This window comes from Pituophis catenifer, unplaced genomic scaffold, assembly GCF_029215685.1.
Source record: "Pituophis catenifer annectens isolate HBS135680 unplaced genomic scaffold, rPitCat1.0.hap2 SCAF_2, whole genome shotgun sequence".
Lineage (NCBI taxonomy): Eukaryota > Metazoa > Chordata > Lepidosauria > Squamata > Colubridae > Pituophis > Pituophis catenifer.
Window position 1 is genome coordinate 27375960 of NW_027256882.1, and position 15823 is coordinate 27391782.

Here is a 15823-nt window from a genome sequence, read left to right on the forward strand (position 1 = left end):
AAAGAATACTTGTTATTGAAATGGAACCACGGATTTAGGATTGCATTTACAACCATCAAGTGAATTGGAATTGAAATGCTTTGTAGACAGTATTTGGGCAGATGATGTACAAGAGACAAAGTCAATGTCAGGATTTGTTATAATGTTAGCAAACACATTAACTACCGCATTTTTCGCACTATGAGACACACCTGACCATAAGATGCACTCCTGTTTTCAGCCTCTGTGCATCCTGTCTTCGGCCTGTGCGCCCCGATTTTGCCCTCCGTGCACCCCATTTTTAGTCTCCACGTGCCCAATTTTTGGAGGCCAAAAGCGGAACGCATGGAAGCCGAAAATGCGGAGTGCAGAGATTGAAAACTGGATGCACGGAGGCTGAAAACAGGATGCAGAGAGGCCAAAAACGGTATGGGAGCCGGCGTGTGGGTGGAGCTTCGGCAATATTCGCTCCATAAGACGCACAGAAATTTCCACCCATTTTGGGGAGACTAAAAAGTGTGTCTTATGGAGCGAAATAATTGGGAAATCTAGAAAGCAGATTTCCACAGCTGAAGCACAATTCATAGCATTATCAGAATTGTATTCAGTGATGACATGGTATATATAGTTAGTAAAAGAATTAAAAGAATGCTTGTTATTTAGAATAGAATAGAATAACAGAGCTGAAAGGGACCTTGGAGGTCTTCTAGTTCAACCCCCTGCTTAGGCGGGAAACCCTATACCATTTCAGATGAATGGTTATCCAATCTCTTCTTTAAAACTTCCAGTGTTGGAGCATTTACAACTTCTGGAGGCAAGTTGTTCCACTGATTAATTGTTCTAACTGTCAAGAAATGTCTCCTTCGTTCCAGAAATCCCTTTCTAGATTTAAAGTGAACCATGGATTGAGGATTGCATTTACAACCATCAAGTGAATTGGAATTGAAATGCTTTCTAGACAGTATTTGGGCTGATGATGTACAAGAGACAAAGTCAATGTCAGGATTTGTTATAATGTTAGCAAACATGCTAGCTAGTTGGAAATGTAAAAAACAGACTTCAGTTGCCATTTCCACAGCTGCAGCACAATTCATAGCGTTATCAAAATTGTCTTCAGAGACAATATATAAGTATATATAGTTAGTAAAGGATTTGGATATTGAAGTGAAAGGAGCTATACCAGTATTTGAAGATAACACAAAATGTATACAAATGGCAACAGGTGGGAGTACAAACCAGAAGAAAAACTGTTGACATAATGTAATGTCAGAGAAGCAGTAAAAGAAAATGTAATAGACATAATTTATTGTCCACCAGAAAATAATTTAGCTGACCTCATGACAAAACCATTAAAACCTCCTACATGAGGCAATCTAGGCTATAATTGGTTGCTGTACATGCAAAGGGGGAGTTTCCCATTTTTCCCTCTTTTTTTTCTTCTGTGTGCTCTTTATGCTATTTGGATTTACCTCACAATGTCCCTCTGTTCCTGATTATCTTGTTTGCTGTAAACATGTTAAATGGATCGACCAAGAGGTTTTATGATTTGGGGAAATAAGACACAACTGTTGTCTTATTGTTCTCAACTTAAATTTTAAGAAAAAGTTTTATTAATAAGAATCAAACAAAGATATATCATCCTGGACAAATCAGAGACAATGATTCTGGTGATTTATGGTAAATAAGAAGCCATTCTAAACTTTATACAAATTAAACGGAATAGTAGATTGTTAACAAAGTGCTTTGATGTTTAACTTTGTTGTCGGTTCATCTGTTAATTACATTGCCTTTACATATCGTATATAGATGAATGTCAAATTGGTTGTAAATAGAAGTAGAAATTTATAAATTTTGGGCTGCTTCACAAGGGGAGGAAACTAATATTGCTCCAATATATTTATGAATATTCAAGTGTGGGGAGTAATATAAGTAAATCTGTTTTTGTCTTTTTTAACGCCCACTTTTTCTTTTTCAAAGTTTAGTCTATCCTTGTTTTGCTTTTGAAAAAAATCTTTCTTTTTTTGGAGTTTGTACTGTATATTAATTTTCTGAAGAAAATAACCTTTTTAAAAAAAATGTTCCTTTACCACACAGCACTTTTATAGGGCTACTATGTACCTATTTTCTAAATTCATAGAATCATAGAATCATGAGGCTGGTTCTGTCGTGGTGACCAGAATTGGATGCACTATTGTAGGTGTGCTGTCACCAGGATAGTGTAAAGCAATTCCATAACTTCTCCTTATCTTGACTCTATGCCTCTGTTAATGCAGCCTGCATTGGCTTTTTTGGCAGTTGCAGAAGTGGTACTTGTCTATTTCTCATGTGGCACAAGGATACATTCCCTGCCCTTTTGGAGATCTCCCAGAGGCAGCCATCATTTCCAGTGCACCCACAATTCCTTAACACAGTTTACAAAGTGTTAAGAGAGCAAAACAGAACACTTTGTCCCAGTCCCACGTGACAGTGACCCAGAAGCAGCCACCATTTTGACATAGAGGCAGACATGGCAAAATGGTGGCTGCTTCCACCACTCGACCCCATGGCCTAGGTATGAATCCCAGGCACAGTCAAAATAACGGCTGCTTTCATGACACAGTCATGCAGCACACAAATGTCTTACCCTCCTTCACCAACTTGAGGTTCAGTGGTCTTCAAAAAGTATGGAGAAGGAGGAGGTTGTGATGCCTGGTGAGGTGGGAGTAAGCCCTAAAGATCGCAGGGATCCAGTGGGAGTAAGAAATGCCTGTGGGGACACTGTAGCGAGGGAAAGGTCTGTGGGAACCCAAAAGTTAGGGTAGTGGAGGCTAGGCCTCCATAGATTCCTACAACCCTGAGGTAGTCACTGTTCTGCTTAATGACTTGAATATTTTTTTAACAGCTTCATCAGGGAGAGAAGGTGGCGGGGGGAGTTAAGCAAGGCAATCTCGCTTAACAACCATTACAACATGCAACCATAATTGGCAAGCCCCATTACAGTGTATCTAGAGGACTACTTATATGGTGGCTGCGGAATTCTGGCTGGGACTCAAAATCTGGAGGACACCAAGATAGAAGATGGAAAGTCCACTTGTGGAAATTCCATAAGCAATATACAAAAAACACCACTCAAAAGCCTTTTTGAGGAATTCCATTACTTCTGCAAAAATGAAATATCCAAAAACTGCTGCTACTAACCAGAAAGAGGTGGTTAGCCCTTTTCCATTTTCCTTTTCTATTCACCTACAAGTCTAATCCTGAGACATGTTTGAGTAAAAAGAATGAGGCCAGAATTAAAATAGTCAATTTCTCACCTACATTCCTAATGAGACATGAGAAATTAAATCCAAGCCTTCTCTAAACTCATCAATGTTTCCCTCATGTGGATTTCCTTGTAGGAAATAAGGGACAATTTATACCTGAAGATCGTCCGCAGACAGGACATTTGAAAGATTTCTCTCCTGTGTGAGTCCTCTGATGTTTCACCAGACTGTCATTCTGACTGAAACTTTTCCCACAATCAGGACATTCAAAGGGTTTCTCTCCTGTGTGAGTCCTCTGGTGTTTCATCAGGTGGGAATTCTGACTAAAATATTCCTACAATTAGGACATTCCAAGGATTTCTATCCTGTGTGAGTTTTCTGATGTCTTACCAGGTTGGAATTCTGACTGAAACTTTTCCCACAATCAGAACATTCAAAGGGTTTCTCTCCTGTGTGAGTTCTCTGATGATTCACCAGGCTGTCATTCTGACTGAAACTTTTCCCACAAAGAGGACATTCAAAGGGTTTCTCTCCTGTGTGAGTCCTCTGATGTTTCACCAGACTGTCATTCTGAATGAAACTTTTCCCACAATCAGGACATTCAAAGGGTTTCTCTCCTGTGTGAGTCCTCTGGTGTTTTACGAGGTGGGAATTCTGACTGAAACTTTTTCCACAATGAGCACATTCAAAGGGTTTCTCTCCTGTGTGAGTCCTCTGGTGTCTCACAAGGTGGGAATTTCCAATGAAACATTTCCCACAATCAGGACATTCAAAGGGTTTCTCTCCTGTGTGAGTCCTCTGGTGTTTCATCAGGTGGGAATTCTGACTGAAACTTTTCCCACAATCAGGACATTCAAAGGGTTTCTCCCCTGTGTGAGTTCTCTGATGTATTACTAGGTCAGAATTCTGCCTGAAACTTTTCCCACAAAGAGGACATTCAAAGGGTTTCTCTCCTGTGTGAGTTCTCTGATGATTCACCAGGTACAAATACTGACTGAAACTTTTCCCACAAACAGGACATTCGAAGGGTTTCTCTCCTGTGTGACTCCTCAGGTGTTTCACGAGGTGGGAATTTCCAGTGAAACGTTTCCCACAATCAGGACAGTCATATGGCTTCTCCCTGGTGTGAGTCCGCTGATGCATCACTAAGTTGCCATTTTTGCTAAAGCATTTACCACATTGAGAACACTTGTAGGGCATCTCTCCTATGTCGATCCTTCCATGAACCAAAAAGGAGCAGTTCTGACCTGAGCTTTTACCACATTCAGATAATTAGTATGGCTGTTATCCAGAGGGGATTCTCCCCTGCATAATTGCTTGTCATTTGAAGTCTCCTTTTCTCACAATAGGCATATCTATGGAGCTTGGCATCATCTTTGTCTGTAAGATTCAATTGAAAATATAGCTTTTATTGTTTGTAAAAGGGTTGCAGAAGATGTGAATAAAAGAAGCATATGTTACAATGAAAAGGCATACATGCCACAATGTTAGAATAATCTCTTACATTAATTATGACTCATTTGACTATCGGGATCCAAGTTCCATTATCCATTCTGTCATGAAAGTCACCTGTTGACTTGTGTCAGTCATAAATTCTTAGCTCTGCAAAGGGTTATCATCAAATATAGATAAGAGAAAAACAAAGTGCACCCTCTTTCTTCCATAGGTATGAAGAGGCTAAGTAGCAGCCCAGTGCTGCTAATCAAGTGCTCTATAAAACCTGAAATTCTAAGAGTTTGCTGGTCTCTGGCATTGAGGTTGTGTTAAATGCCAAAGAGTAAAGATGTCAGCAGTGACCTTAGAGAAACAATTGTTGCTGCTCATCTACAGTGCATTCAGGAAGTATTCAGACCCCCTTCATTCTGTCAATTTTGGTATGCAGCAGCCTGATTCTACAGTTGTTGAAATTCATTTTTTTCTCATTATTGTACTCTCAGTACCCCATCATGACAAAATTAAAACAGAAGTGCTGAGTGTAGATCAATGAGAAAAAAAATGTATTTCAACAACTGTAGAATCAGGCTGCTGCATACCAAAATTGACAGAATGAAGGGGGTCTGAATACTTCCTGAATGCACTGTAGATGAGCAGCAACAATTGTTTCTCTAAGGTCCCCGCTGATAATTGCGAATCTTCCCAGGAGTCCAGCAAATTCACCCCAAGTTCAGAACGTGTAACGCTCAGAGAAATTATAATAAATCCAAGCATTACATCTCAGGCCTCATTTAGCTTGTTAAATGTTAAAGTTCATGACAGTACAATTAGAAAAAGACTGAACAAGTATGGTTCATTTGGAAAGGTTGCCAGGACAAAGTCTCTTCTTTCTAAAATGACATAGCAGCTCATCTGAGGTTTGCAAAGTTACATCTGAACAAATAAAAAGACTTCTGTAATACTGTCCTTTGGAGAGACGAAACCAAAGTTTGATGAAAACCAAACACAACATCCTTGGCCAACATTGGATTATGTAACAGGAGAATGATTGCAAGCTTACCAGCATATAAACAACAGAATGGCTGAAAACTAAAAGAATCAAGGTGTTGCAACTGCAGTCTAAGTGCAGACCTCAACCTGATTGAAATGCTGTGAAAGGACCTCAAGGGACCTGGGCATCAACAAATGCCTACAAACCTCAATGAACTGAAGCAATGTTGTAAAGAAGAGTGGGCCAAAATTCCTCCACAGCAATGTTAGACTGATAAAAGTCATACAGAAAACAATGACTTCCAGTTATTGGCGCTAAAGGTGGCTCTACAAGCTGTTCAATCATAAGATGTTACTTTTTCACACAAGGCTTCTCTATTTCGGCTTTTTTTTTTTGTGTGTGTGTAGAATAAATAGTGACATGATACAGTAGGGCAAAAAAGTATTTAGTCAGCCACCAATTGTGCAAGTTCTCCCACTTAAAAAGATGAGAGAGGCCTGTAATTGACATCATAGGTAGACCTCAACTATGAAAGACAAAATGAGAAAATAATCCAGACAATCACATTGTCTGATTTGGAAAGAATTCATTTGCAAATTATGGTGGAAAATAAGTATTTGGTCAATATCAAAAGTTCCTCTCAATACTTTGTTATATATCCTTTGTTGGCAATGACAGAGGTCAGACGTTATCTGTAAGTCTTCACAAGTTTGGCACACACTGTTGCTGGAATGTTGGCCCATTCCTCCATGCAGATCTCCTCTAGAGCAGTGATGTTTTGGGGCTGTCGCTGGGCAACACGGACTTTCAACTCCCTCCAAAGGTTTTCTATGGGGTTGAGATCTGGAGACTGGCTAGGCCACTCCAGGACCTTGAAATGCTTCTTACGAAGCCACTCCTTCGTTGCCCGGGCAGTGTGTTTGGGATCATTGTCATGCTGAAAGACCCAGCCACGTTTCATCTTCAATGCTCTTGCTGATGGAAGGAGGTTTGCACTCAAAATCTCACGATACATGGCCCCATTCATTCTTTCCTGTACACGGATCAGTCGTCCTGGTCCCTTTGCAGAGAAACAGCCCCAAAGCATGATGTTGTCACCCCCATGCTTCACAGTAGGTATGGTGTTCTTTGGATGCAACGCAGCGTTCTCTCTCCTCCAAACACGACGAGTTCTGTTTCTACCAAACAGTTCTACTTTGGTTTCATCTGACCATATGACATTCTCCCAATCCTCTTCTGGATCATCCAAATGCTCTCTAGCAAACTTCAGACAGGCCCAGACATGTACTGGCTTAAGCAGGGGGACACGTCTGGCACTGCAGGATCTGAGTCCCTGGCAGCGTAGGGTGTTACTGATGGTAGCCTTTGTTACATTGGTCACAGCTCTCTGCAGGTCATTCACTAGGTCCTCCCATGTGGTTCTGAGATTTTTGCTCACTGTTCTTGTCATCCTTTTGACCCCACGGGGTGAGATCTTGCATGGAGCCCCAGATCGAGGGCGATTATCAGTGGTCTTGTATGTCTTCCATTTTCTAATTATTGCTCCCACAGTTGATTTCTTCACACCAAGCTGCTTGCCTATTGCAGATTCAGTCTTCCCAGCTTGGTGCAGGTCTACAATTTTGTTTCTTGTGTCCTTCGACAGCTCTTTGGTCTTCACCGTAGTGGAATTTGGAGTGTGACTGTTTGAGGTTGTGGACAGGTGTCTTTTATACTGATAACAAGTTCAAACAGGTGCCATTAATACAGGTAATGAGTGGAGGACAGAGGAGCCTCTTAAAGAAGAAGTTACAGGTCTGTGAGAGCCAGAAATCTTGCTTGTTTGTAGGTGACCAAATACTTATTTTCCACCATAATTTGCAAATAAATTCTGTCCAAATCAGACAATGTGATTGTCTGAATTTGTTTTCTCATTTTGTTTCTCATAGTTGAGGTCTACCTATGATGTCAATTACAGGCCTCTCTCATCTTTTTAAGTGGGAGAACTTGCACAATTGGTGGCTGACTAAATACTTTTTTGCCCCACTGTATGTCAAGCGGTATTGTTCACCAGACGGTCAACACAAAAATCAGATTGACTATGTGCTCTGCAGCCAAAGATGGAGAAGCTCTATACAGTTAGTAAAAACAAGACCAGGAGCTGACTGTGGCTCAGATCATGAGGTTCTCGTTGCAAAATTTAGACTTAAATTGAAGAAGGTAGGGAAAAGTACTAGGCCAATCAGGTATGCACTAAATCATATCCCTGATGAATATTGTCAGGGTATGTAGATTTAATAGCTGTAAGCTGATGGAAGGTTGAAAGCAGAGGCAACTGTAAACTGATGCAATGGGAACGAGGCAGCAGGGTTACTGTCATTTTAAGAAGCTGGGCAGAAGCAGCCTATATAAGGAAACCCATTAGAGGGCGTCTCCCTTCCATATTCTTTCTCATCCTGTGTCTCATTGCTCTCCTTTTGTCAGTAGCTGTATAGTAAGATATTTAACAATATATATGTATGTAAATATTTAGCTGTATATAAACCATTGTGATTTATCTAAAGCATGGCTCCTCAAACTATTAATCTGGCCCACGGAGCACCACGAGGTTGCCCCGCCCACATCACCCCACCCACCCTTCAACAGAGCGCAGGACTTGCCTTCGGGAGAACTGTTGGCTGGAACCAAAAGGTAAGCTCAACAATTTTAGCCTGCAGAATGTTTGCGGAGGTGTGTGGGGGGGTAGGTGGGTGGGTGGGTTAGAAGTGGCAAAAAAACCAGGCAAAAACGGACCGTTTTTGGCCAAAAAATGGGCCGTTTTTGCCTGGTTTTAGCCTGCAGAATACTTGTGGAGGTGTGGGGGGGGGGTGAAAAGGCAATAAAACCAGGCAAAAACAGCCCGTTTTTCACCATCCCCGCCTCCACAAGATAGAGAGAGACAGACAGAAAGACAGAGGGAAAGAGAAAGAAAGAGAGGGAGAGAGAAATAGAGAGAAAGAAAGAAAGAAAGAAAGAAAGAAAGAAAGAAAGAAAGAAAGAAAGAAAGAGAATGAAAGGGAGAGAAAGAGAGAAGGAGAGAGAAAGAGAGAGGGAGAGAGAGGGAAAGAGACAAAGAGAGACAGACAGACAGATGGAGAGAGAGAGGGAGAGAGAAGGAGAGGGAGAGACAAAGAGAGACAGAGAGATGGAAAGAGAGGGAGAGAGACAGACAGAGAAAGAGAAAGAGAGAGGGAGAGAGACAAACAAAGAGAGAGACAGAGAAAGAGAGAGGGAGAGAGAAGGAGGGAGGGGGAAGGGAGAGAGACAAAGAAAGAGAGAGAAAGAGAGAGAGAGAAAAAGGTGCATCTTATACTCCGAAAAATACAGTATATCCAATTGCAGATATATGAAAACAGAGAGAAGTACAAATACACAGATGAACAAATGTATATATGTGGAAAATCCATGTGTTTTCAACCTGAAAAATGTCTGAAAATGGTTACCGTCTAACATTTCTGAGTTAATTTTAGAGATCTGGGCTTTAACTGATGAAATGATGCCAAAAGCCTCTGCAACATTTGAAGCACCACTTTTGCCCATTAAAGAAATCACTGTGGATTGTTAAAGGCAATTACATATAACTTGCAACTTCCTACCAGTATACCCATTGATTTTGCTTGTCAGAGGATAGCTGGGAAGGCCACTAATGGGCTTCATGAATGTGGGATGCTGCAACCATCATCAATATGTAGCGGTTGGTAATATCTCAATTGGTGCAACTCCTTTTCTTGCATCTTCATACCCACAGGTACTTCTGAAGTACGGTCACTGAACATGCTACAATGACTACAATTTCGTGTACAAGATGAATGTATGCTTTTTCAGTACCATTGTAATTTTGGAGGCTCAGGGAAGAAGTGATAAGTGAGGACCACCTAAACAACAAAATATCCCAAAAAATCCCCAATAGCTTTTTTTTTTTTACACAAAGTCTGAATTAAGTACAGTTGAACCTGCTTAATACACGGATGGCGCACCAATAGGAAATATTGTGCTTGTGGACTTGGAAGTAAGAAAGCAGATGCAGATCAGTCCAATATTGTTTCCAAGAAAACAGCAAGTCCATAACAGAATAACAGAGTTGGAAGGGACCTTGGGGGTCTTCTATCTAGCCCAATTCCCTGCTCAGGCAGGAGACCCTATGTTAGTCCGGACTAATTGTTGTCCAATCTCTTCTTTAAGACCTTAAGACTTAAACCTTAAACACTCAAAGAACCACTTGGGCCCATTTCCCACAGAAAGCAAAACACCGGGAGGCACAAAACCTGGCTGCGCGTGGCCAACTCAACATCACTCACTCCCACCGTGTCACATGACACCCCCCAGCCACGCCTACCCAGGTTTTGTGGCTCCAGGTATTTTCTTTTAAACAGGTCTCTCTCCCATCTTTCTCCCTTTCTCTTTCTCCCTCCCTCCCTCTCATCTTTCTCCCTCTCCCTCCCTCTTTCTTCCTCACTCTCATCTTTCTCGCTCTTTCTCCTCTATTCCTTTCTCTTTCTCCCTCTTTTTCTCCCTCTCTCTTTCTCTCTCTCATCTTTCTCCCTCATTTGTTTCTCTCATCTTTCTCCCTTTTTCTCATTTTCTTTTTCCCCTCTCTTTCTCATCTCTCTACCTCTCTCTCTCCCCCCTTTTCTCTCCTGTATGTATTTGTGTGCGTGCGTATGTGTGCGTGCGCTCATGCGCGGTTCCTTCTTGAACCATTTCCAAAAGCAGGCGAGGCTTGGGTTTTTTATTTCTGATCTTGCTCTTATTCTTTGGGTGCTTTTTAACCATATGATTTCATTTTAAATCAAGAGTCATTTCAGGTTCCCAGATAAATGAAGCTCTTTCGTCCCCCTGCTGTGGCTCCATGTCAGCTGGCTGCCACCACCACCACCCCGCCCTCACCTGCCCGGAGAAGAGAAGGGCCGTGGGGGCAGATGGAGACTTGCTCCATATTTCAGAGCAGAAGCGAAGCACCCCTCTACTTGCCTCTTTTTCCAGCCCTTGTTGGGAAACGAACGAGTTTCCCCACCTCGAGACACCGGCTGGGCCGCCCAGCTGATGCTCCGCGTCGGAAAAGAGGCAAGTAGAGGGGCGCTTCACTCCCACTCTGGAATACGAAGCGAGTCTCCATCCGCCACAGTCGCCCTTCTCAGGGCAGGCGAGGAGTGAGTGGGAGGGGCAGGGCCACGCAGTGGTGGGATCATGACAGGGAGCTGCAGCAGAGGGCCCAAAGAGCCGCATGTGGCTCTGGGGCCACACCAGAGGTGAAATGCTCCTGGGTTGGATCGGATCGCCTGATCCAGTAGTGATGGTGGCGGGTGGTTCAGAGAACCGGTAGCAAAAATCCCTGTCCCCCCCCACCATACCCAGCTGAGCCACACGATCATCAGAGGCTTTTTTTTTTGTTTTATTTTTAAAAGCATTTTTTCTACAACCGCTTCCGATGAAAAAATGCTTTTAAAAGTAAAAAAAAAAAAAGCCCCTGATAATCGCATGGCTCATCTGGGATCATCAGAGGCTTTTCAAAGCATTTTTTCTGCAACCTCTTGGCCGAAGAGGTGGTTAAAAAAAATGCTTTGAAAAGTCTCTGAGGATCCCAGCTGAGTTCCTGATCAGCAGAGAGGCTTTTCAAAGCATTAGAAAAAATGCTTTGAAAAGTTTTTTTTTTTAAAAAGTTGGCCACGCCCACCCAGTCACATTACACACACACACACACACACACACACACACACACACACACCAAGCCATGTCCACAGAACCGGTAGTAACAGATTTTACATTTCAGCCCTGGGCCACACATTGCTGATCCCCACCTTAAGCGATCTAGCACCCAGAACTTCTGGAGGCAAGCTGTTCCCAAGGAATTAACCTTAACTTGAAGGAGACTTTTTCAATCTTCCCACCAGCAGAAAATTGCAGCCACTAGTTTCCCAGCGTGCAGCACCACTGGGCTTCCATTTGGGGAGGGAAGGAACATGTAGCAGCAGCTGACATGCTTCAGCCGAGTTGCTTCTCTGCTTCCACATCATGGAGGAAACCAAACAGCCCGACTTGCTCCCAGCCTCTCCTACGATCTGCCCTCCACTCACCTTCCACGTGCTGCTTCGACCCTGAGAAGAGCACAAAAGCGACTCGGCACACCACCTTCCTCCCGTGAGTGATCCGGAAGAAGTTCCTCTCCTCCCTTTCTAGCAATGCTGTTCTCGATGGTTTTAACTCCTTTAAGCTCAACCACATATACCTATTAAGGGCTTTCTAATCACTGATCTGTGACTGCCATCCCTCGATAGGAGGCAAAAGAGCATGGTTGCTTTGTCTCTGCTAAGGCGTTTTGCAAGATGTTTTCACTGATTAAATGCTATCAAGTCGTTTTCTAATCCTAGCAACCCACCTTTGCAACTGATCCATGTGAAATGTGACACTAAATAGCTTGTGAAGGTTAGAAATGTGCTGAGCCCTAAATGTTTATGAAGCTCTTACAGAATTACATAAGAAGAGTTGGAAGAGACCAACTCTCCAAGGAGGAGATCCTATAGTACCGGTCCAGACAAATGGCTGTCCAATCTCCTCTTTAAAAACCCCATTGATGGAGCACTCACAACTTCTAGAGGCAAAGAATTTCCACTGATTCTCACTGAAAAGAAATTTCCCATTGATTCTAGGTTTGATTTCCTTTTGATAAGTCTCCCTGTTACTAGTTCTGCTCTCAGGCCCATTAGAAAATAGGTCCACCTCCTTTTTTGTGTGTCAGCCCCTCAAATATTGAAAGGCTGCTATGATATAACCGCAGTCCTTCTCTGTGTTAGACTAGACCAAACTTTTTCAGTTCACTGCCCCCTTGGTGCTACAAACTCATCCTCAGTGCCCCCCACCCCCACCCCTATAAATAGCATTGTTCGGAATAGCGGTTTGCATGACCTACTAAGGAAGATAGTAACAGTAAAACTCAAAACTGTAACAATTAATTGCATCTTTATTCAAAATCCAATTTAAAAATCTTTTGTTAATTCAACAAAATTGTTGAACATGATCCAGTGATACCAGGTTTTCCAAGTCTGATAGTCATTTATCAAGAACCTTAGTAACTATAACTTAGTAAACTCAGTAAAATTTAGTAACCACTGTTTAGTAAATTCTTAAAGTAATGGATGGGCTTGATGAAGTAATACCATTTCCCAATGTCTGGTTTTAAGTCACTTAGCAGGAGTCTTAAATCACCACGTTCAGTAATCTGGAGTCGATTTCTCTGCTTGGAGAGAAGTTGGATGACCACACTGAAACCACGTTCCACCAACTATGATGTTGGAAATCCAACAAGGAGCTTCTTAACCACTGTCCATAGTGCAGGATAGCAATCAGAAATTTCCTTCTGTAACCAAAACTCTTGGTACAATTTCTTAAACTTTGGCTTCAGCTCAATGTCATTTTACAGCTCTATTAGTTGTTCCTCCACTACCCCATCTTCCTCAGTATCTGAAAATGGATTCATCACCCAATTTGGAATTTCCATCAAAAGAAGATCCTGATATCACTCAGACATATCTTTATGCAGCACGTCCAAATGGTCACAAAAAACTTGCAGATCGTCATCTTGTATCCCACCTTTCTCTTCTAGCTCGGACAAGCTTGGAAATTGGTATAGCTTGCGATGGCCTATATTGCACTTGAATAGAATTAACTTTGAAATAAACGTAGAGATGACAGATATGGCCTTAATGAGATTGACCTCATTTCCCTGCAACTGCAAATTCACTTCAATGAACTTTGCAAACAGTTCTGATAAATAAGCAATATCATGCCTGATCTCTTTGAGTTCATCACTAAAGTAATGACTGATGGCCACCTAATGTCTTCACCTCTGCAGGTTCTCAAAGATTTCTGAGACCAATGTTGAATACTAAAATTTCAGTAGTCACCAATCCCAGTCTTAAAATGAGTTTAGAATCAGTGGGAGTCACTGATAACAATGAACTACTAGCTACTGATAATGAGTCCAATCCTGCCTTTCTCTTCCTTCTGTCCAAGTTTGCAAGTATTTTTTCCAGGCATGTTTTATTCCACAGTATACAAACCATTATTGTTAGGGAAAAAATTGCTCTTCCAAGCAATTTTAAAAGACACTGTCAGAATGACTCTGCTCTCAGCCTCCCTTGTGGCTCCTTGAAAAGCATCCCCCCCCCAGACGCTCCAACACCTGAGGAGGCAAGGGTGGGCTGCAAGTGTCTAGAATTAAAAGGTGGTTCGAATCCCTAGTATAGTCCTGCATGAGAAGTGGGTTGCTAGATGACCTCCAAGGTCCCTTCCAACTCTTACCGATACTGTCCCTGGCTTTCCAGGCGGAAGGGCGGTAGTGGCAACAGCTCCCCACCCACACACGGCAGCCCACATGGATCCTCGGCAGGGGAGCAGCAGGCCTGGCTGGCTGCATACTAGGCACCCCAGGAAGGCCTCTGGTGACATTGGGGTCTGTGGCAAAGCTCCCAATTTCTCTGAATGCTTCCTTCTTACCATTGTGAGGGGATGGGCAAACTTCAAAAGCTCTTGTGCCGCCGCCTGCACCGCTTGCTTGGAGCTGGTTTGGAAAGGGAAAAAATGCAGCAGAATTAGACGAAACACGCCCCACCCAGATCCCTCCAAATGGGTCTCTTATGGTAGCCTCCCTGCTGAAAAGCTTTCCTGCTTCTCCTCTGCTTGCATTCTGTAACCAACTCTGCACCCAGGTAGCGGCTGGTGACCCTGGGGAGCGGCGTCATGTTGGATTTGGGGGGGTGCAGAGCTGGTAACAGTATTCAGGTAGAGAAGCGGGAAGCGCTTTCCGCGCCCCCAGCTCATTCGCTGCAAGAGAGCACTTGGAAGAGCGGGCTCCGTTTGGGTGGGCAATCACTGTTGGGTCTCCTAGTTCAGCGGGGGAGGCTACCGAAGGGAGACCTGTTAGGAGGGATCTGGGTGGGGCAGGTCCAGCCAAATTCGGCTGCGGGTTTTTTCCTTTCCAGACCAGCTCCAAGCAAGCGGTGCACAAACTTCAACAGCTCTTGCGCCGCCGCCTGCACAACTTGCTTGGAGTTGGTTTGGAAAGGGAGAAAACACAGCTGAATTAGGTGGGACATGCCCCACCCAGATCCCTCCAAACGGGTCTCCCTTCGGTAGCCTCGCCCGCTGAACTATGCGACCAAAAAGTGATCGTCCATCCAAATGGAGCCTGCTCTTCCGAGCGCCTGCTCTTTCTTGCAACGAATGAGCTGGGGGCATAAAAAGCACTTCCTGCTTCTCTATCTACATGCTGTTGCATCCCCCAAGACCAACAAGATGCCGCTACCTGGGTGCAGAGCCGGTAACAGAATGCAGTTAAAGGAGAAGTGGGAAGCACTTTTCAGCGAGGAGGCTGCCGTAGGGAGATCCATTTGGAGGGATCTGGGTAGGGCGTGTCCCACCTAATTCAGCTGCGTTTTTTCCCTTTCCAAACCAGCTCCAAGCAAACGATGCAGGCGGCAGCGCAACAGTTGCTGACGTTTTGCACTGCAGCCTGTCCTCTTACTATGGTAAGAAAGAGCCATTCGGTGAAATTGGGAGCTTTGCCGTTGACCCCAATGTCACCAGAGGCCTTCCCGGGATGGCTAGTATGCGTCCAGCCAGCCAGGCCTGCCCGGCCCCCACCGTGGCAGCCTACCTTGATCCTGGGCAGCATGGCACCAGCACCAGCCAGCCAGGCCTGCCAGCCTGCCCAGGCCCCCCGTCTCCCGCAGCCCTCCTCCTTCCTGGGCGGCACGGCATGGCACCAGCGGCAGCAGCCAGCCAGGCATGCCACCCCCCAGGCCCTCCCCTCCCCCACCGCAGCAGCCCACCTGCAACTTACCAAAAATTAGGAAGGCAGTCAAGCGGGTGAGTAGCAGAGGACCTGGACCTGGGCCGGGTGGTTTGGGCATGCAGGGACCGATAGCAAGCAAAGAGAGCAATAAGAAAGCATCCAACAGTTCAGCCTCGCAGGTGTGATAAGAGGAGCTGCCCAGTGGGCATGCACACACCTGGGAAACAAACTTTTAGTTTCTGGTCCACGCATGCAAACTGGCCAGCTAGTCTGATCTGAGCTGCTGGTTGCGAACCCGGAGGAGGAATGGCTGACGCTGCTCGAGCCCACCTGCAGAACTTCTCTGCCACCCTCCTTGCCTCTTAGCGC

At 44.0% G+C, this 15823-nt stretch overlaps 1 pseudogene; it reads right to left on the reverse strand.

Moving 5' to 3' along the window:
• Positions 1-1633: 1633 nt before the first annotated feature.
• The window catches only part of LOC139310033 (zinc finger protein 850-like), a 54273-nt pseudogene continuing 40083 nt past the window's right edge, over positions 1634-15823 (reverse strand).